The 22,261-nt window shown below is 38.5% G+C and overlaps 1 protein-coding gene across 13 annotated transcripts in view; it reads right to left on the reverse strand.

Annotated features, from left to right (window-relative positions):
• The window catches only part of TIA1 (TIA1 cytotoxic granule associated RNA binding protein), a 47,869-nt gene that overhangs the window by 25,257 nt on the left and 351 nt on the right, over positions 1–22,261 (reverse strand). The gene's annotated exons all lie outside the window — the stretch shown is intronic.

A 22,261-nucleotide genomic window follows, 5' to 3' on the forward strand; every position in this document is an offset into this window, starting at 1 on the left:
CATCTATATTCAAGCAGAAAGCAGATCCTTTCTGAGTTTGACACCACTGCAATAAGGAACCAGAGGCTGCTTCAAAAATGTCAACATATGAGAACATCCACTAAAATATTCATTTTTAGGGATAGAAAGGATCTTAGTGATTGAGGTCAATTCTCATTTTGAAAAATGAAACCCAGAGATGCTATAGGATTTGGTCAAGATAGCAAACTATAGCAAATAACAGCAGGTTTCCTTAACAAAGAATAGACCAATTTCTCAATATTCCCAGAATACTTATTCCACAAGCTGCCTCAATTCCACTAACATTATAAGCATTGCTTAATTCGACGCACCCAGGCAATGAAACTGCAAGGTAATATGCTGATGACACGTACATGGCTGTATATATATACACAGTCCTGGGCTTTTAAGAGTAAAAAAAGTAATAGGATTTTCAAAGTACTAAAACACTTGAAATAAATGAACCAATCTTGTATACAGGATACAAAGACTTAACAATGCTACTAAGTAGCTCCACCAATAGGATATGTTCACACAGCAAAATTGATGTGCTTTTGTTTACATCACTATAATTTCCTCAAGCCATCTCACAGTCTGCCCCAATGGTATCTCTTTTGTTAACAAAGTACAGTCAAGCAAAACAAATCAACACATTGGCTATATTTGACAATTTATGATTCATTCAATGAGCTAAACTGAATCCTTTTTTAAAAAGGGTGTGCAGGAGTAATACTTAATCTGCTAGTTCTCTGAAGTCATATTTGATCTCTGCACCAAGTCTGAAGACTCTCAGTGGTGTTTTCCTGTACACTAATGTGACAATGACTGGTTTGGGGTAGGTAGAAAGGACATGGGAAGTAGTACATTCTTGGTGGAAAATGCAAAAGCATAAAAACAGTAATTCCAATTCTCTCAAATGATAATCCAATGGCCTCTTCTCAATTCTCATTCTCCAACTCTCTGCAGCCTTACACACTGTTGATCATGCTCTTCCTTCATGACACTCTCTTCTCTCTAGGTTTTCAGAACATTACTTTCTCCTGCTTCTCCTATCTGTCCATCCCACCTGTCTCTTTTGCTAGATCCTCATCCAGATCATTCTCTCTAAATGTCTCTCAAAGGATTCTGTACTAGATCGTCTTTTCTTCTGTCTACAGTTTAATTTGATGATCTCATCAACTCCCATGGATTTAAAAATCTATTTACTTCAAAATCTACCTATCCTGCCCTAAACTCTTAGTTGATCTTCAATCTCACATCTCCAAAATGCCTTTGAAACATCTTGAACTGGATGTTCAATAGACATTCTAAAATCAACATGTCCAAAAATGAACTCATTTATCTTTCCCCCAAACCCATCACCACCACCTCCTACCTTCCCTATTACTATATAGAGGGCACCATCATCCTCTCCCAATTCCTCAGGTTCACAATTTAGAAGCCGTCTTGGATTCCTCACTATCTCTTACCCCCCATATCCAAGATGTTGCCAAGATCTGTCGATTTCACCATTGCAATTACAATAGAACCTCTGTTTACAAGTAACCTGATTTATGAATGTTTTGTTGGATAAGGAAAAAATATTTTGCAAAATTTGTCTTGCAGGATGAACAAAAATTCGTAGTACAAACATCATGTTTGAACTTGAATAGCTCTTGAAGGGATGATGCTCAACTAGGGCAATGGGGATTTTTTTGCTTTCATACGTCAAAAAGGAACCTCAGGTCAGTATATTGCCTAATCAGCCTCATTCAGCATTGACCCTTCAGGAAGGCAGCTTCCTTCGCTCTTAACAGTACCGTTACAAATGTGTTCATACGTGTTTGCATATGTATGGTAGTACTTTGCACAAAAGTGTAAGGTAGTGACCATGATCTACAACAATATTTGTAACAATGGAGGAACTTAGCCAGGAGCTGACAACAAACTGAAGGATTTGCATGAGGAGCAACAGTGAATTGTCAAGTAAGATTAGAGAGGTTTATCAGACATGTGAAAAAGTGCAAAATTTTGTTTAAAAACATTACCTAAATAAAGCTGTAGCAATGAGAACCATGAATATTTTTAATAATACAATGTCACATTTCTGTAATATTCTGAAAAAAATATCATAAATAAGTGTTGTTAGATAGATTCCTAGTCAAAAGTAAATATAAAGAAAAAAAATCAGTGAGTCAAAAATGAAAAATAAGTGCAGAAAGTAGTGTCAGTTTTAGTGAAAGTAGTGTAAGAGAGAACATTCCTGACGCTGAAGTCCCCAATGTTCTCATTGAAGGAGATTCTCCTTCCAAACAATTACCCTTCCTCCTCCTCCCTCTTGTCTCCCTCACTCAAGCCATAGCTCTTCTCAAAGGTAAAGTACAGGTTAATTTGTTTTATTTTCAATTTATATTGTATACTAATCATTGCTATTGTATTTCAGGTACATTAGGGACAAAAAACTTATTTAAAATTATAAAAAATTATTTTACATGAATATTTTTGGGGATGCGGTATAGATCATTCTACTTTACATCATTTCCTATTGGAAAATTCGCTTTGCAATACAAATAGCATGACATATAGAATCTCAGAACTAATTAAACTCATTAGTAGACCAAGGTTCTACTGTATCTCTCTAAGCCTTTCCTCTCCTCTGACATGGCCCCCACTCTATAGCGCAGACCCTCATCATCTCACTTTGATTATTACCATAGCCCACTGGAGGATTTGTCTGCTTCCAGTCTCTCACCACTCCAAACCATCCTCCCTTCAATAGCTAGTGATTTCTAAAGCATATATCATGTTACTCTCCTACTCAATAAATTCCAATGGCTCCCTATTTCCTCTAGGATAAAATATAAAATGTTCTGTTGGGTATTCAAAGTCCTTCATAACCTAGCTCTACCTCCAACCATCAACCCCAACCTTTCCAGTCCTTAGACCTTTATCTCTATCACATTCTCTTCAATCCAGTGACATTGGTCACCCAGCTGTCCCACAAAAACACTCCATCTCTCCTGTATCCAGGCATTTTGTCTTATTGCCTGTGCCTAGAATGTTCTCCCTCCTCCTTTCTGCTTCCTGGCTAATTCTGGCTTCCTTTCAGTTCCATCTTTACAAGAAGCTTTTCTCAATGTGCCTTCCCTTTTTTAATTATTTTCTTTTTATCCTATAAGTAACTTGTTTACACTTTGCTTGTTCTCTCCCTCATTAGACTGTGAGCTCCTTGAGAGCAGAAGGTACTTTGCCTCTAAAAGACCTTAATAGATATTATTAGCACAGAGCCTGGCACATAGTAGTTACTTAACATTTATTGACTTGACCGAATATGCACTTGGAATGAGGGGATGGGAACACTGGTGGCTCTTTAGTCTTCTTTTTAACTATTTTTTAAGTACCTTGCCCAAGGTTACACGGCTAGTTTTTTTGTGTGTGGGTGTTAAGTGTCTGAGGCCAGAACCGAACTCAGGTCCTCCTGACTCCAGGGCCGGCGCTTTTCTCAATACGCCACCTAGCTGCCCCTCTTTAGTCTTCTTAAAAAAGGATTAAAGTTAAACTTTTCAGTGTAATGTTAGAACTGAGATGAATTCCCATAACACATTCCTTTAAGAAATTCTATAATGCATACTACTAAAATTCTCAACTATGAGCATATCCCCTAAGATAAGAAAGTACAAAAAGATGGTACCATATCAGGATAATCTACATATTGGGGCAGCTAAGTGGTGAAGTGAATAGAGCACCACCCTGGAGTTAGGAGGACCTGAGTTCAAATCTAGCCTCAGACACTTAACACAAAAACTAGCCATGTGACCTTGGGCAAGTCACTTAACCCCAATTGCCCTCCCAAAAAGGCAAAAAAAAAAAAATTAATCTACATATGGTTAAAGTGGTAAATTTTTGTTTTCACCTCTTTTTACAAAGGAAAAAGGTAAAAGAGAATTAATCCCACAAACAACTTCATCTGCACCATGTTCTAATCAACTGAGTTATCTGTTAATCCTTAAAAGACTTAAGATTGTTATAGATGGCTATTTCCAAGTCAATTCAACTAAGAAATAAGAAGTTTCAGATTTTAAAAGAAACAAAGACTACTTAGCAATGCTTCCAAACCTGGCTTGTTTGGAAATGGAGGCAAATCACCCAGCTCCCACAAACTTTTACTCTTTCAAAAAGCTGAAATTTGAGAGCAGCTATGTAGCTCAGTGAATAGAGCACAGGCCCTGGAGTTTGGAGGACTACTGTTCAAACCCAGCCTCGGACACTTTACATAAATGCTTAGCTGTGTGACCTTGGGCAAGTCACTTAAGCCCAATTGCCTTGTCTTCCCCCCTCCAAAAAAAAGGGGGGTGGGCTGAAATTCACAGCTGATGAATTAATTTAATGATTAAAAAATCCAATGAGAAGTTATATTGACTTCTTCCACCCCAGAAATGCACAAAAAGTCAACCAGAAGCCCACAAGCAACAGGAACCAGGACAGACAATAAATTGACAACTCCCCCCGCCCCAGTCTGTCCATTGATGGGCAAGACACGCCTGTCACCTGTAAGTTCTGTGTCCAGAGACAGAAGACCAGCTCTGAGAGATCCTTATAAACTCCATTCTGCCTAAGATGCCAGAAAGCTCTGAAAATCTAATACTGAACCTCAAAGACCTAAGGCCTAACTCAAGACCTAAGGCCTAACTCCAGTTGGTAAAAGTACAGGAATCCATATTGAGACCAAGTTGACCAACTACCCTAACCAAAAGTACAGCAAGGGTAAGAGGCTGGTCCTGGCACAAAGCCCCAATTCATGAAGTAAATAAAGCTAGAGATATGGGGAAACAAACCAAAGAGACTAATCAAAAAGTAAAATTATTGTAGATCCAGATACCTAAAAAGGAACAAGTAACTCCATAACTACAAGCAGACTCAAAAGAAAATAAGGAATGTTCCCCGAAGATCACATAAGAATGCCTGGAAAAAATTTAGCAAGAGATGGTAAAAATGAAACAAAAGCTACAGAAAAAAAGAATTAGAAGACAAACAGCTAGAAGAATAAGTGGTAAACCTTGTCTAAGTAAAAGATTGTCTGAGGATAGTTGAAAGAAATATGTGTATATAGGTACCGTGTTTCCCCAATAATAAGACCCATCCCGAAAATAAGCCCTCCCCTTACTGTGTAAGATTCCTCTAAAATAAGCCCTCCCCCGAAAATAAGCCCTATTGAGATTGCTACTGTAGTGAAGGTGATCCCCTGCGCTACACGCTACATTACTGTACCCTCTGTATGCACCCCCCCCCCCCGTGAAACGCACGCTGCGCTCCGAGCTGCATCCAATCAGAGCTGCAGAAGTGAACGCGTCATCCTGTTCTTCCCCAGTGATTTGCTTGCTGGCGCCATTGAGAGCAGTGCCCCGGAGGTGAGCTGAGGCAGGACAACATAAGCCCTCCCCTGAAAATAAGCCCTCTGGTGTTTTTCTTTCCAAAAAATTTAATAAGACAGTGTCTTATTATCCGGGAAACACGTGTATACATACATATATGTTTATATAGGAGAGTATATGTGCATATAAATACGTATGTGAGTGTGTGTATATATGTGTACAAGCATACATAGACAGAGGGCATAGGATCAGCTGAATACGAAGGGATGATATCTAAAAAATAAAACTAATAGGAGAAAGGAATATAATGAGAGGAGACGGGGAGAGATGGAATAGGGTAAATTACTGCATATAAAAGAGGCAAGAGAAAACTGTTACAATGGAGGGGAAGAACAGGAAGGCAAAAGGGAATGGGTCAAACTTAAATCTCACTGAATTTGGCTTAAGGAGGGAATAACATACACACTCAACTGGGTATCTTACCCTAGAGGAAAGTAGAGGGGAAGGGGATAAGAGAGGGGATAACAGAAGGGAGGGCAGATTGGGGGGAGGGTAGTTAGAAGCACACACTTTTGAAAAGGGACAGGGTCAAAGTAGAAAATAGAGTAAGTGGGGGTGGGATAGGATGGAGGGAAATATAGTCATTCTTTCACAATATATCTACTATGGAAATGTTTTGCGTAACTACACATGTATAACCTATATTGAATCACTTTTCCTCCCAGTGGGGGTGGGTGAGGAGAGAAAAAGGGAAAGAATCTGGAAATCAAAGTTTTAAAATCAAATGTTAAATATATATATATATTTTTTTTCTTTACATGCAACTGGGAAATAAGATATACAGGCACTGGGGTATAGAAAACCATCTTGCCCTACTAGAAAATCAGAGGGGGGATGGGGGAGGTTATAAGAGAGAGCAGATTGGGGAAAGGGGTATTCAGTAGAATCGTTATTTTGGGGTGGGGTATAAGGAAAAGATGGGGAGAAAAATCTGTAACTCAAAATCTTGTGGAAATGAATGTTGAAAACTAAAAATAAACTAATTAACCCCCCCCCCAAAAAAAAACCAGACTTGGAAAAACAGTTTAACAAGATAATTAAAGAAATCGCCAGATTCCCTGAAAACTATTTTTAAAAAGGCCTAGTTATATTTCAAGAAATCACAAATTAAAAACTGCCCAGATCTATTAGACCCAGAAAGCCAAATGAGCATCACCAATCACCCACATTGATGGAGGAAATCCCAAAATGAAAAGCCCCCCAAGGGTTATTAGCACAGCCTAAATCCAGAGCTCACACATCAAAGGAGGAAAAAATGCTATAAATGAATGAATGAATAAATGTATTCAGAAAGTACTTCAAATAACAAAAAAACACAAGTCAATCACACAAAATCTGAATGTTTCTATCCTAAACAAGGTATCTGAGAACATATTCCAAAATAAATTTATCCCACAAAGTTGAATATAGTCCTACAGGGGGTAAAATTGGAGTTTTATTCCCCTCAAATTTAGCCTTGATCATAAACATTAGGTTTTTTTTAATTTTTAATATTTAAATCAAGTACTTATTTTCTCTTTCTCCCACCTCCCCAATAGAAAGAAAAAAAAGAAAAACAAAACCTTATAACAAATACATATGCAGAATTCTAGGGCGGAGCCAAGATGGTGGAGTAGAAGCAAGACCTTCCAGTGGCTCCCGCTTCCACCCTCCCCAATCCAGGTAAAAAGGGGACTCTAAACAAACTTTGGAGCTGCAGAACCCACAAAATGACACAGAGAAGCTAACCTCCCGCTGAGAACAGCCCGGCAGGCCAGCAGGAATCGGCCAGCGCAGCACCACGCCGAGGCTTTAGCCCCAGGGCAGGCCTGACCAGCCGCCAGCCAGAGGGCTCCAGATCAGCAGCAGCTGTGGTGTTTCCAGATTTATCAATACATAGATGCGAAGGACAAGGTGAGAGGCCAGTGCAGTCTGGACTTTGGGACCCAGTAAATGGGAGTGCGTGGCTTTTACCCCCGGGGCGAGAAACCGCTGAGAAGCCAGCACAGCCTGCCAGAACCACGTGGCGGCTTCAGCTCCTGGCCTGCAGAGTGTAGGGGGACCATGGACCAGTCTGAGGGGTCATCGCTCTTGCTTTAACCTGCTTCGATCTGGATTGCAGTCTAGGGTGGAGGTCCTGGGGTGTGTGTCCAGCTTGCCAGAGCGTGTGGAGACCTCAGAGAGGGCACCCATCCATACCTCCAGCAGCTGAGAAAACCCCAGCGTTTGGGACGAAAACTTCCCTATCTGGTGGCAGAGTCCTACTGTGGCAAAAAGCCCAAAAGTCAAATCATTGAGTGGCAAAATGAGCAGGCAAAGGAAACAAAGCAAACAGAAGATTCCAACGTTACACTCCTATTTTAGGGATAAGAAGGAGCAAGGCATGGAACAGGAGGAAAACAGTGAAGTCAGAACTCCTGCACCAAAAGCTTCAAAGGAAAATACAAGCTGGTTACAGGCCATAGAGGACCTTAAGAAGCAGATAAGAGAAGTGGAGGAAAAATTGGGAAGAGAAATGAGAACAATGCAAGAAAATTATGAAATGAGAATCAACAGCCTGACTGAAGAAAATACCTTAAAAAACAGACTGACTCAAATGGCAAAGGAGGCTCAAAAAGGTAATGAGGAGAAGAATGCCTTAAAAAGTCAAATTTGCCAGATGGAAAAAGAATCTCAAAAGCTCAATGAGGAGAATCATTGCTTCAGAATTAGATTGGAGCAAATGGAAGCTAATGACTTTATGAGAAATCAAGATGCTGTTAAACAGAACCAAACAAATGAAAGAATAGAAGGCAATGTGAAATATCTCGTGGGAAAAACCACTGACCTGGAAAATAGATCCAGGAGAGAGAATTTAAAAATTATTGGACTGCCTGAGAGCCATGACCAAAGTAAGAGCCTGGAAAGCATCCTCCAGGAAGTTCTCAAAGAAAACTGCCCTGATGTCTAAAACGAGAGGGCAAAATAGAGTTTGAAAGAATCCACCGACCACCTCCTGAAAAAGATCCCAAAAAGAAAACTCCTAGGAATATTATAGCCAGGTTCTGGAATTCCCAGATTAAGGAGAGAATATTACAAGCAGCCAGGAAGAAACAATTTGAATATTGTGGAAACACAATCAGGATAACCCAGGATCTGGCAGCTTCTACACTGAGGGATCGAAGGGCCTGGAATGTGATATTCCGGAGGTCAAGGGAGCTGGGATTAAAACCAAGAGTCACCTACCCAGCAAAACTGAGTATCATGTTTCAGGGCAAAATATGGTCATTCAGTGGAATACAGGACTTTCAAGCATTCTTGCTGAAAAAACCAGAGTTGAATAGAAAATCTGACATTCAGATACAAGAAGCAAGAGAAGCATGAGAAGGTAAACAGGGAAAAGAAACCATAAGGAACTTATCAAAGATGAACTATTTTTTTTTTTTAAACAATAGGGGTTGAGTGGCTTGTTCGGGGTTGCATGGCCAGTTGTTTTTTCTGGGTGTGGTGCTGAGTGTCTGGGCCCGGATTTGATCCGGGTCGTCCCGGCACTGGAGCCAGTGCTCTTGCTCGCTGAGCCACCTGGCCAAAGTTGAACTATTAACATTCCTACATGGAAAAACAATAATTGTAACCTATGAAACTTTTCTCAGTAGTTGAAGGGATTAGAAATATACATATATATATATATATATGTCTTTATATGAGGGTATGTGGGCATATGAATACATATGTGAATGTGTGTATACACGTTTAACAGGTATACATAGATAGAGGGCACGGGACCAATTTAACAGGAAGGGATGATACTTAAAAGGTGAAATTAAGAGGTGAGAGGAATATAATGAGAGCAGATGGGGAGAGACAGAGTGGGGCAAACTATCTCATACAGAAGAGGCAAGGGAAAATGGTTACAATGGAGGGGAAGAATAGGAAGGCAAAAGGGAATAGGTCAACCTTATTCCTATTGAATCTGGCTTGAGAAGGGAGGGAAACACACACTAAATAGGGGATCTCACCCTCCAGGAGAATAGGGGGGGGAAGGGGATGTGAGGGGGGATAATGGAAGGGAGGGCAGGCTGGGGGGGAGGGAAGTTGGAAGCACCCACTTTTGAAAAGGGACAGGATCAAAGTAGAGAATAGAACAAGTGGGAGGTGGGATAGGAGGGAGGGAAATATAGTCAGTCTTTTACAATACATCTACTATGTTATTGTTTTGCATTAGCCGCACATGTACAACCTATACTGAACTGCTTGTCCCCCAGTGGGGGTGGGTGGCGGGGGGGGGAAGGGAATGAATCTGGAATTGAAAGTTTTAAAATCAAATATTCAAATATATATATATGTGTGTGTGTATATATATATATATATATACTATTATTAATACCATCTTACATGCAATTAAGAAAAAAGATATACAGGCACTGAGGCATAGAGATCCACTGGAAAAGTTGAAATAGGTATGGGAGAAAATGTGGGAGAGAGCAGATTGGAGGTGGGGATATCCTGTGGGACTGCTGTTTTGGGGGATGGGTGGAGGAAAAACGGGGAGAAAATTTGTAACTCAAAATCTGGCGGAAACGAATGATGTAAATCAGCAGTTAATAAAGCATTTAAATTAAAAAAAATACATATGCACAGTATCAAGAAAAACAAGTCTCCATATTAACCATGCCCAAAAATTTGTCTCAATATGCATATTTAGTACCTAACCTCTATTACTAAACTCTAGAGTTGAACAGGAACTTTAAAATACAAACACAAAAGTCAAGAGAAATCCAGAAAGATAAACTGAAGTAGCTCTAACATTCTTATAAAGGAAGAAGAAACAAATGTCCTCTTCAGAATTTTAAAGTCTGGGGTAGATTGTTTCTGTTCTGATGGTTCAAAGAGGATAGTAAGAAGAAAAAGGAAAAGGAACCCAACTGGTACATGGTACATTCTAAATGCTTAATAAATGCTTATTCACTTGTAGAAAGGAAAAATGGAATAGAACTTGCTGTTTCTCCTGAGTTAGTTTACTATGTCTCATAATTAAGTCTGTGAGATGAAGATTATACAAACATGGGAGTGGGGGGAGTAGGTATCAGATAGACTTCACACTTATCTGAAATAAAGGAAAGTTGAAAACATACACAGCTTTTAAGGTATTTTACATTACATCTCATGCAGAAGTCTTGCTGGCAATATGCTCCAGTAAGCCTATTATATCCATCATTATTTTTCTATTGCCTTTTTAAAAGACATGTGCAAGATGTATTCTTTGGACATTGTAGATTGTAGTATTACATGATTTTCAATCATAAGGCATCATCATGAGGCTATACCTGTTGTAAAGTAAAAGTACTCATACTGGTGGCAAAGAAAAATTTAGGACCATTGAAAACTCTGTGTAATTTCCCAAAAATGATACTAGCTCTCATTCTTCTATCAGATAGGGTGCTTTTATTAAGGGGATTTGTTCTGTGAAGTTTGGATTCAATCAAAGGGCTACACCCACAGGGGCCACATGAGGCCTCAAGGCTGCGGTTCCCCATCCCTATCCCATCCAAATATGGTCCCGACTCATAATCTACCTGAACTATTTGTTCAAGAGAGATGTCCTGATTCGATGGTATATTCAGTTGCTTATCTCATTTTGAGCGTTATCTTACGGCTAGGAGTGATGGAACCCTAGTCTCTTCAGAACTGAAAATGATTATGACTCAGAAGCCCCCTGAGAAACGCATGATGAATACAAATAAAAAAATCAAAGTACAACCATAATGTTATCCAAGAAATATATGGGCAAGGCCTTCTGGTTAAGATTGCAATGTGAAATACTGCAGACATATTTGTCTACTTAATTTTTCCAGTGTGAATAACTACTTAAGCTCTCTTTAGGGCTACATCCCATTATGGGAGTCTTCTACTATTTGGGTGTTTAATGAAATCATCACAATATCATCCATGAACAGAAGCATCTGTATCAGGAAATCCCTTTCCTTTTTGGACTGCATAGAAAATAACTTCAGGATAGTGGCAAACACCTTTACTGAACTCTATACCTTGCTTAACAGGATTTATCCAATGTTGAAAAAGTTCTCTCCTTATCAGTTATCAGGGAACATTTAAAAAAAATAAATGCAGCACATTTTAAACCAACAAACAAAAGTGTTTCCCATTGTATGTAGAAATTTTATCAAAAATAAAATTGAACGTTAATAGCAAAAACTCAAAGACCCTAATGGACAATAATACCCAGATGAAACAATCTTCAAACCCTGCATTAAGTAAATAAATGCCTCATTCAAAGGCTGTCCACAACTGTCATAAAATAATTTTTTTTAAATAGTTGGAAGGGACCTAAAGGTCACCCTGTCCAACCTACATCAGAAAAGAAAACTATGGAGGCCCTGAGAGATTAAGTGACTTACCCACATTCACATAATAATTTACTCATAGAACCCAAAGAAACCCATGTCTTTGAGCTCCTCTTGTTCCAATACATCAATCATAGATAAAATTTGTAATTCTTTAAATTGAAAGTCCAATAAAACTTCAAATATTTAAAGTTTTCTCAAGCCCAAGGCCTTTGGAAACAGAAGTGCCTTGCCTCAGACTCCAGTCCTCATTTCCAATCCAGTACTTACAGCCATCACTGAGAGACCCCTCATGAAGAAGTCCACTATCCCCAATAACATCAACTGTAACAGATAATACATGCTTACCCTTGCTGAGGCAACAAGGCATCCTGAAGGAGAGACAGGAAGAGGCATCTGCCAGGCCCAGGACCCAATAGCCCTGGGAATAACAGCGGTTCTGTATTTCTATTCCCTACTCAGGCCTTTCAACTTGGCTATTCAGCTATCATGAAGGGGAACAAACTTGGAGAGAAGGGCCCTACCCACCACCAATCATCACTAATATGCAGTGCTCAAACTTATAAAGGCCTTGGGAACAGCAGGATTGCTCACCCCATCCTCCACCCCCAGTGGTGTTCTATTTCTAGACTGGCCCCATAACTCACAGTCCAGAGAAGCAATCCTTGTGCCTATATGACTTGGCAACTCTATCTGCAGGTGTTGTAGTCCCTGCCTCAACAGCCACAGCTACTAAGGAGCAAGAAAATAAAATCCTTACCAGAGTCTTTGATACCAGTATGTTTTTTATTAATAGAAGTCACATTAAAGAAGGTAAATTACCATCTTCTCTGCTGTTGCCCCCTTAGGAGCTGATACAAGGCATTTCTATCTGACTTGCAACTTAAGCCTCCTCTTATATCATCTCCCCCTATTAGAATGTAAGTTCTTCACCATGTTCATGGTATACTGAAGGAGAGAGTGAACAAAGAAGAATGGCAATCACCCTCTCAGTTCTGGTTGGCATTCAAGATCCCCCTGGCCAAGCCACTTACCAGAAAATGAAGATTTCTACACTGTGTCAGTTTTCTAAAGGAATATCCCCCTTAATAATAAAGGCAGTGTCATAGACATCTACCAGATGGATGAGGAAGAGGAGCTAGTTGATAAGAAATTGAAGTAATTTAAAACAGGATGCAGTGCATCAACAGTTTGGGGAAATCAACAAAACACACATACAGTAATTTGTAAAACACAAATTAGAAAACAGTACTCTTACAAGACTTCTGTATTATTGTACTATAATGCTTGTATTTAGTACTGTAATATAAAAGACTTAAATTACATAAATAGTAATGACACACTGTAAAATAACTCATAAAAAATTAAAACTGATAAAAGTAAGGTAGCTTAGCAGTACCACATCTCAAACTGTATTACGAAGTAATAAACATCAAAACAATCAGTGGAATAGATTAGGTACCACAGTAGCAAACGACCATGGTAATCTAGTGTTTGACAAAGTCAAAGATTCAAGATTTGGGGCCAAGAAATCCCTATTTGACAAAAATTGCTGGGAAAACTGGAAAGCAGTTTGGCAGAACTAGGTATAGGACTAACAATCTCACACCATACACAAAGATAAGAGCAAAATGGCTACATTATACAGACATAATGGGTAATATCATAAGCAAATTATAAGAACCATGGAACAATTTATTTGTCAGAACTCTATGGATAAGGAAGATTTTATGACCAAGCAAGAGCTAGAGAGAATTAAAGGTTATAAATGGGTAATTTTGATTTCATTAAATTAACGATTCTGCACAAAAACAATGCAGTCAAGAACAGAAGGAAAGCAGGGAACTGGAATGAAAATCTGCAGCAAGTTTCTCTGATAAAGGTCTCATTTCTCAAATATATAGGGAACTGAGTCAAATTTATAAAAATGAGTCATTCCCTAATTGATAAATGATCAAGGGATGTGAACGGTTTTCAGAACAAATTAAAGTTATCTACAGTCATGAAAAAATGCTCTAAATTGCTATTTAAGGAAAGAAAAACTCTGAGGTACCACCTTATACCTCTCAGATTAACTAATATGACAGAAAATGTTGAAGGGGATGTGGAAAAACTGGGACACTAATAATGCATTGCTGATGGAGTTATGAACTGAACCAACCATTTTGGAGAGCAATTTAGAAATATGCCCAAAGGGACATAAAATTATGCAAACCCTTCAATCTAGTAATACCACCACTCTCTAGATCTGTATCCCAAAGAGGTCTAAGAAAAAGAAAAAAGGCCTATATGTTCAAAAACATTTGCTGTGTTTGTGGCGGCAAAGAACTGGAAATTGATGACTTTCAACTGGAGAGTGGCTGAATGAGTTATGGAGTTATGGTACATGATTGTGATGGAATACTATTATGCTATAATAAATCACTAGTAGCTATTAAGAAAGGACTAGCAGGATGCTTTCAGAAAAACCTGGGAAGACTTACCTGAGCTGATACAAAGTGAAATGAGCACAACCAAAAGAACACTGTATACAGTAACAGCAATATTGTACAATGATCATCTATGAATGACTTAGCTATTCTCAGCAATACAAGACAATTCCAATGGACTTAGAATGATAAATGCTATCCACCTCCAAAGAAAGAAGTGATGGACCTTGAATGAAAAATAAAACATAATTTTTTACTTTATTAGGTTTTTTTGGTCTGCATCTTCTTTTCCAATATGGCTAATAAGGAAGCATTTGCATGACTATATATGTAAAATCTATATCAAATTGCTTGCTTTTCAAGGAGGGAGAAGAGAGGGAATCTGGAGCACAAAATTTTTTACTTTTATCACTCATTCATTAACTTAGTCTGTGTACATACCAAAATTACTTTCCAGTATGTTACTGTTAGGCAACTATGTTCATTTCTAAATTCTACCCTACCTTTTGTTTTTACTTACTATGGCACTAAGACAACATATGCTACTGTCACAGTGTAGGCACTTAATAAATGCATGATGAATGACTATTTTTAATTGTATACAATAGTGTATATAAAGTATCCATCATTACTGCCTGGGCATTTCTTTAAAACCACCAAGCACTTTATACAAGAATCAGCACAATGAAACTGAGATCAAATTATTCTACAGGTAAGTATCTCCCTCATTTTGAAACTAGAGTTTACACTCAAAAGCCAACCTAAAAAAAAATGTATCTCATCTGTGCCTAGAGGTATCTAAAATTCTACCAGTTCATATTCTCAGAAAATAAGCTCACTCAGGAGCCTTAGTTTTAAGAAGAGCTGTAGAATGAAAAGAATACTGGCCTGAATTTTAATCTTAATAGTGACTCTTACAAGCCATGAAAGTAAGGTTAGGCAACTCCCTTAATCTTGAGTTTTGGGTTCTTCTTTGGTAAAAATACTCTAGACAATACTTTTACTACACCCTTTATCCAGAAGGTTGTCATAAGCATCAAGTAAGACTGTGTGTGTCTCAAGGACTTTGCAACCCCATAGATTATTAAAGGTTATTGAGTCCATCAGGATAAATTATGTTTCAAGTAGATAGTATCATATAATGTTTGGAAAAAGCCTACATTGGATTTTCTTTTAAAGACAAATTTAAACCACAGTTCAATCCTTTCCCTAACATATTATATGTAGTTAATTCTTGAATACCAATAGCATCAAGTATAAATCATGGATCAATAAAATCTACCAATCATATACTTCATTTAAGCCATTAGAATCAAACTCTTCTTCCTAACCTAATCTTTGCTAATAAAGGATAAACAACACCCTGCCCCCAAGATATGGTTAACCCAAATGAGCAGACAGAATGGTGTTTAGCAGAAGAGAAAGATAAGCAGGAGTCTATACCTAAAGATGAATTAATTATTCACTTACAGGCCCTCAGTATTATTGAGCAACATAATGATTTACAGTCTCAGCAAATTTGAGTATTGTTTCAAAATTATGCTAATCTCTTTACAAGCAAGGTGAGTTCATTAGCATTTAAGAAAAAATTACACAAAAGGTTTTCAGTGGGGAAAAATTTTAAAGTGGCTTAATTAGCTTTCACACTCCTTAGTGATGGAAAGGACCTTCAATCCCCTTCAATTTCAACAACGAATTATGCAAAACCAGGTGTGGGAAATTGGCGGCCACAAGTGGACCTGTAGGTCCTCAAGTGCAGCCCTTTAACTAAATCCAAATAGACAGAACAAATGGGGATTTGTTCATGTGGCCTCAAGGCTGCAGATTCCCCACCACGGTGCTAAGCACTTATAAAGACATCTATAGATATAAATGTAGATATGATAAACTCCTGGCTTCCATGAAGCTCATAATGTGGTAAAGGTATTTGACCAGCACCACAATGAGACCACAAACGAATAATAAACTAGAGTGGGAGAAGAGGAAAAAGAACTATCTCCCACCCCCAGCCCCCCAAATGAAATATAACACCTGAGAGAACAAGGGTAATCAAGCAAAAACTTCATAAGATCATTATTTAAGCTGGGACTTAAAACAATGAGTAATAAGATTTCAAGTAGCAAATATTGGGGAAGAGTAAGTGCCACAAGGAATAATAGAGGCAAAACAACCTGAGAATCATAGCCCATATGGAGAGTAGTATAGAATAAGGCTGAAAAAAAGTTTGAGCAACGCCAAACTGCTGAGGACTTTAAATTCTAGGCTGAGTTTACAGGTAGAATGTTACCGCAATAATCTAGAGGTAGTAAATAAGGACATAGTCTGTAATTGTGGCCACAAGAAGTAAAGAGGATTAAACAACTAGCTACTGGGAACAAAGGGGGGAGGAGGGAAGAAGATAAAATAACATTTACAATGTCCCCTAACTCTGAACTGGTGTCCAAGATCCTCACTTCCACTTTTGCCTACTAAAAGATCTTTTGAGTCTCCTTAGAAGGTAACATACAAATGCCTCAAATCTGGCACTTAAAAGTCCTCCACAAAAAAATTACTAACATTTATTTTTCCTTTCTTATTTCACATTTCTCCCCTCCCCTGACCAGACCAAGGACCCTGTGCTAGCTATCTCTCATAGAAAACATACTACCACCACCTTGCTTTTGCACAGGTGGTCCCCCATCTTCAAGTCTTAAAATCCCTAACTTCATTTAAACACAGTTCAGGTATCTCTTACATTTAGGCTCCCTAATTAGTAATCTCTTCCTCCTTTCAAAAATTACTTCCTATAACTTTATAGTTACTTACTAGTGTACATATCTTCTCACCCACAGGGTAGGAACTGTTTCATTTCTGTCTCTGTATCCTATGTCTTGGCACATAGGATAGGCACTTAATAAATATTCATTGCATCAAAGGTACACTGGTAAATAAGGAGGAAAGACCAAGTATATTGGGGAAGATATTAAGTTTGGTTTTGGACACAAGTTTTCAGTGCCCCTAGGTAATCCAGGTCCAAATGTCCTGGACAGTTTGGGTAGTATGAGATATGGGCCTGAAAGCAAAGAGGAAAGATCAAGGCTAGAGATACCATAAAATCACAGAATCTGAAAACTGGATAGAAGCTCAGCAGTCATCTTGTCCAATCCATACACAAAAGGAATCCCTCCTTTTTAACATAGCAGCAAGTGGTCATCCAGCCTCTGCATGAAGAACTTTCAAGAGGGGGAACTCACAACCTAGGGTGGTAGCCATTTCCACTCCTTGACAACTATAATTGTTAGAAGTTTTATCAAGCTTAAATCTGCTCTCTTAAACTTCCACCCATTTTTCCTGGTTCTACCTGTTCTGGCCAAATAGGATACTAAGTCTAACTCTTTCAAATTCTGCATGACAATATTTAAGAAAACTGAACCCAAGTACTATGTCCCCAGGAGTCTTAACTTGTCTAGGCTGTCTCCCTCTTCATTCTACCAATCCTCACAGGATATGGCCTCAAGGCCCTTCATTATACCACCCTGGCTGCCCCTCTTCAGTTTTCCAGTACCTTTCTTAAATCATGATGTCCAGAACTGAACTCAACACTCCAGATATGGTCTGATGAGGGAGTACAATAGAACCTTCACCTCCCTAAACCTGGATAGCTATGATCCTCTAAAAGTTGCACATGCTCACATTAGCATATTTGCTTCCTGAAACACACAGGTGACTGAGTTTCTAGTCCACCAAGAGCCCCCAGACTTAGAGGTGCCCCTTTCTCCTTACCAAGGCTATCCCCAAACCCTTGCTCCTCTCAAAATCTCCATTAAATGGAGGGCCCCTAACACCAGCCATATCTTTAATTTACCACCTGACTGCAATACCTTGTACCTCATCATGCCCCCATTTGGGACTGTCTTTCTTTTTCAGTATTTGAATCAGAGCACAGTGGCTGACATATAGTAATGCTTAGTAAGTATTTATTGACTGGTACACTGTACCTCCCACCATCTTATTCTTGTGAACTTGATTTTTGTACCCAAATGAAAGACTCTACTGTCTACTGAAATTCATCTTCCTGGATTCAGCCCAATGGGCTAGTCTTTTTGGATCCTGTCATCCAAAGTGTACCATCCTTCCAAGCTTCGTGTAAAATGAAAATATATTAAGTATACTATCTATACCTTTATCCAAGTTACTGTTAAAAAGAGACTGTTACAAACAGCACAGAGGCAAGACAGATCCCTGGGTGCATTTCACTAGATACCTTATCCTGTTGACAAAGAGCCTTTAACAATTTCTGAGTTCATTCATCCAACCAATTCTGAATCTATCTAACTTTTATCATCTAATGACCATCTACAGCTCTTCTATCTTCTCCAAAAGCAAAGTATGGAACACTTTAATTAGAGCTTTGCTAAAATCTAGGTAAACCATAATCACAGGATCCCTTCTCATCTCTAGTAATCCTGTCGAAAAAAGAAATGAAGGTTTGACATGAACTGTTTTTGATGAAGCCATATTTATAACCATCTCTTGCCAATCTACATGTTCACCAACTGTCTCCTTAATGGTCTAATGAAAATCAAGTTCTTTGGCCCATATATAAGTTTGTTTAGGTTAACTAGAAATTGTGTCTCAAGACATCAATAATACTTATAACTTTTTCCTCAAAATTGTTTTAGCTAAATGGATACAGTATGAAATTTTTTTCTGCAATATTTTTTTTCCAAAGTACAGTATGTACAAACAAGAATTTAAGGACAGCAAGTCTCAGACTTCTGATCTTAAATGCAAAAAAATGATTTCTCACTTCTTGAAAATGAGACTATTTTCTAATGTGACCTTTGTGCTACTTTCAGATTGGGCTGATGATTTAAGCTTTCAGAGAACTGTGGATTTCAGAAACAGAGGAAGGGAAAAAGTTGAGAATAGCTACCTCTGATGCCAAACTCCCAAAAAGGAAAGACTTGTGTCTTTATAGTAGCCTTCTCAATGGGGATTAAAAAAATTTTCCTTCACTTTCTCACTGCCTCAAATTCTATCAATTCTATCTATCATCAATTAATGAAAATAAAGACACTCTTAGAAAACCCCCTCAACAATGAGTAAAAAAAATTTTCCCTTACTTTCTCAAATTACCTCAAATTCTACTAATTACCTACTCATCAGAACCACCCCCCCCAAATGTACATACCTCTAAGGATGCCAGGTCTATCAGTCACATTACCTCAACTAAAAACTGACTATTCACTACTAAGTTCAAGTAAAACTAGTTCAATTAAAAGTTTTTTAATTGTTATTATATATATTTATTATATAAAGGTATGTTGCACTGAGTGTAAGGGAATTTTGATCAATAGGTAGCAAGTAATTTTAAGATATTTCATGGAAATACAGGTTTAAGTAGAAGACCTAGGGCCCTGAGGGTACTAAGACCACGTGGAGGAAGTGGGAAAGAAATACCAGAAGGGGGGGTGAGGGGAGGGAGAAAAGCCAATCTTTGTTCATTTATTATATTATCTAGACCAGTGGCTAGGAAAGATGGAAACCAACCTTCCTTGTCTTGCCCCACAACTTCTACTAATATAGTTCAGCTACTTTATTATCAGGCTTTTGTAGTCTCTCATCACCTCTCCTCACCTAAGCTAATTTCTTAAGACCAAGGACTTGTCCATCAAATAACGTCTATATCCCTCACAAAGCCCTACACAGAGGGTTCAAATGTTTGTTGAATGAACTGTTTTCTATGAGGAAAATACTTTTTGCAACTGAATTAAAAACAAAAGCAAACGTGGTATAATGGTAGCAAGCTGGCCAGGAAAACTTGGGCTCTGACACACACTAGACCAATGACTAAACTTCTCAGTACTAAAAAAAGTGTCAAAAAAGGAGGCAACTAAGCCATTAGTAAAGAATCCCCGTGGGCCCCACAATGACTTAGAAAATCATATATTAATATTATTTATCGTATTTTTACTTATTTTGTTGACTATTTCCCAATTACATTTTAATTTAGTTCAGGTTGCACTGGGAAGTGCTGTGCAAAGTTTTATTTGACACTTCTGCTCTAGGCAATTCTTGGATTCTAAATTATAGAGAAGGTTCAGGTCTGCATTGGGTAGAGGGCGTTTCCTAAAGAAATCACAAATCTGGTCCCTATTTCTATCTTAAACAAAACCTGAAACCCATTTTTGAGGTAGAAACTTATTATGTACATTCTAATGTTAAATTTCTATTTCAATAACAGGCTAAACATTTTAACAAGAACACAACTGATATACTTATCACATAAAACAAATATCCTACTTTAAGGACATGACAAATTTCTACTAAATGCTTTTTTGGTAGCTTCCAAATTTGGCAAATTATAAAATCATTTCAGAATCTCAAACTTGAAATAATTAGAAGAGATTATTAGTCATTAGCAAGCTAATCACATTTTCAAATTATTCAGTAGCCAACAGAAGGTAAAAAATAATTACCAATAAAAGCTTCAACGAATTCTTAGGAAGTTCAAAAGTACAGTGAGGCTTTTTCAGATATATTTATTTATACACACACATATGTATTTGCTGCTTCTTGGTAAAGAGCCACAAGACAACAACACAATAGGTTCTTAGATAATTTACCAGAAATAGTTAGTTATACCAATAAAATTGACACCTAAATGGTAAACATTAATGTCAATACAAAATTGAAATTTTTGAGAACAGTTTGATGCAGAAGATAACATGGCATAAAGGAGCTGAAAAAGAAAAGCTACAATAAGAAATCTAAAAATCAGTTTTTATATGTAATCTAGCTCAAATCTTCATTATGATTCCAGGGAAATCATTAAAATGAAAAGCAATACAATCAACAAATTAAAGAATATCTAGAAGATATTTAAAAAGTCTTCAGACAACAATGCTTAGAGATACCAATTTAGAGCCTGAGGAACATAAACAAGTCTACACTCACCAGTACTTTTCACTTTGTAAAACAAAGGGGAATGCAAGAAACTCAATGACAAAGAAATGGAAGCCTTAGAAACCACCCAGGGAGAAAAAAACCTGATATTTAGTCATAAAGATGTATTAGTATGGCAATGATTCTCAGAGATCAATGATAATCAGATAGGGAGATTTAACTGTTCCTTAAAAACTACTGCCAGCTCTTTATGCAGAATGTCAATCACAAGAACATCTATTAACTCTAATATAGGAAAATTTTAAAAATGTACTCCCCTCCTCCATTTTTGTTAGATTGGTTTCAAAAAACTGTTAGGGTCTTGTGGTTGGGGGGGGAGCGGTGAAGAAAAAAGAATATTTGTTTTTCTCTCCATTTCAACTTTTTTTATGGGGAGGGGGAAGAGGAGAAAGCAAAATATTTGGCTTTCTTCCCACCGGCAAACGAGGGGCATAAAGCCGACCTCACTCATTGATGGAATGGTTCTCCCCTCACATTCTCCTAAAGCACTTTTAGTTCTCTCTCCTTTGCCACCCCCCCACCTCATACTCCCCTGCATTAGTTTGTTTTTTTTTAAGACATGCAGTGTGGTATTTATTATCCTCGCCCCTATACTGTAAGCTACTGGAGGGCAGGGCCAGTTTCGTTTTTTGTCTTAATCTTCACATCCCCCAGCACTTTCTTTGCACACAGTAGGCTCTAAATCCGAGTTTCTCCAAGTTAATTAATCTGAGGGTGGACACTCTCGACGGAAATTGAGATCCAGTAGAAATTCCCACAACCAAGAACGGGAAAATAAAAAACGGAGGAGTTTTGAACATGAAAAGGAAACAATTGGGGGGGGGGGGAGGAAAAATGGAGGAAAAAAAAAAAGGCGGAACAGGGGGGGGGGGGGGGAGGGAGAACGGAACGTTTACACGAGGAGGGAAGTAGGTCTAAACGGACACATGGTCCACACGTCTTCCCAGGCTCCAGGGCCGCGGTGAGAGCCCTCGTACAAACCAGGCCCCAGCGGGCTCGCCCCACCACCCGCTCGTGGCCTCACGGCCCGGCAGCCCCGACCTCATGGCGGAGAGGAGACGGAAATGGGACCTGGGAGGCGGGGAGCGGCCGCCGCGGGAAACAATAGGCCGGCCTGGCGGAGGCCTCCCTCCAGTCCCCCCCAACCCCAACA

Source organism: Petaurus breviceps, unplaced genomic scaffold (assembly GCF_028583685.1).
Source record: "Petaurus breviceps papuanus isolate PSGF00001 unplaced genomic scaffold, PetGlider_PUasm1.0 90775, whole genome shotgun sequence".
Taxonomy (NCBI): domain Eukaryota; kingdom Metazoa; phylum Chordata; class Mammalia; order Diprotodontia; family Petauridae; genus Petaurus; species Petaurus breviceps.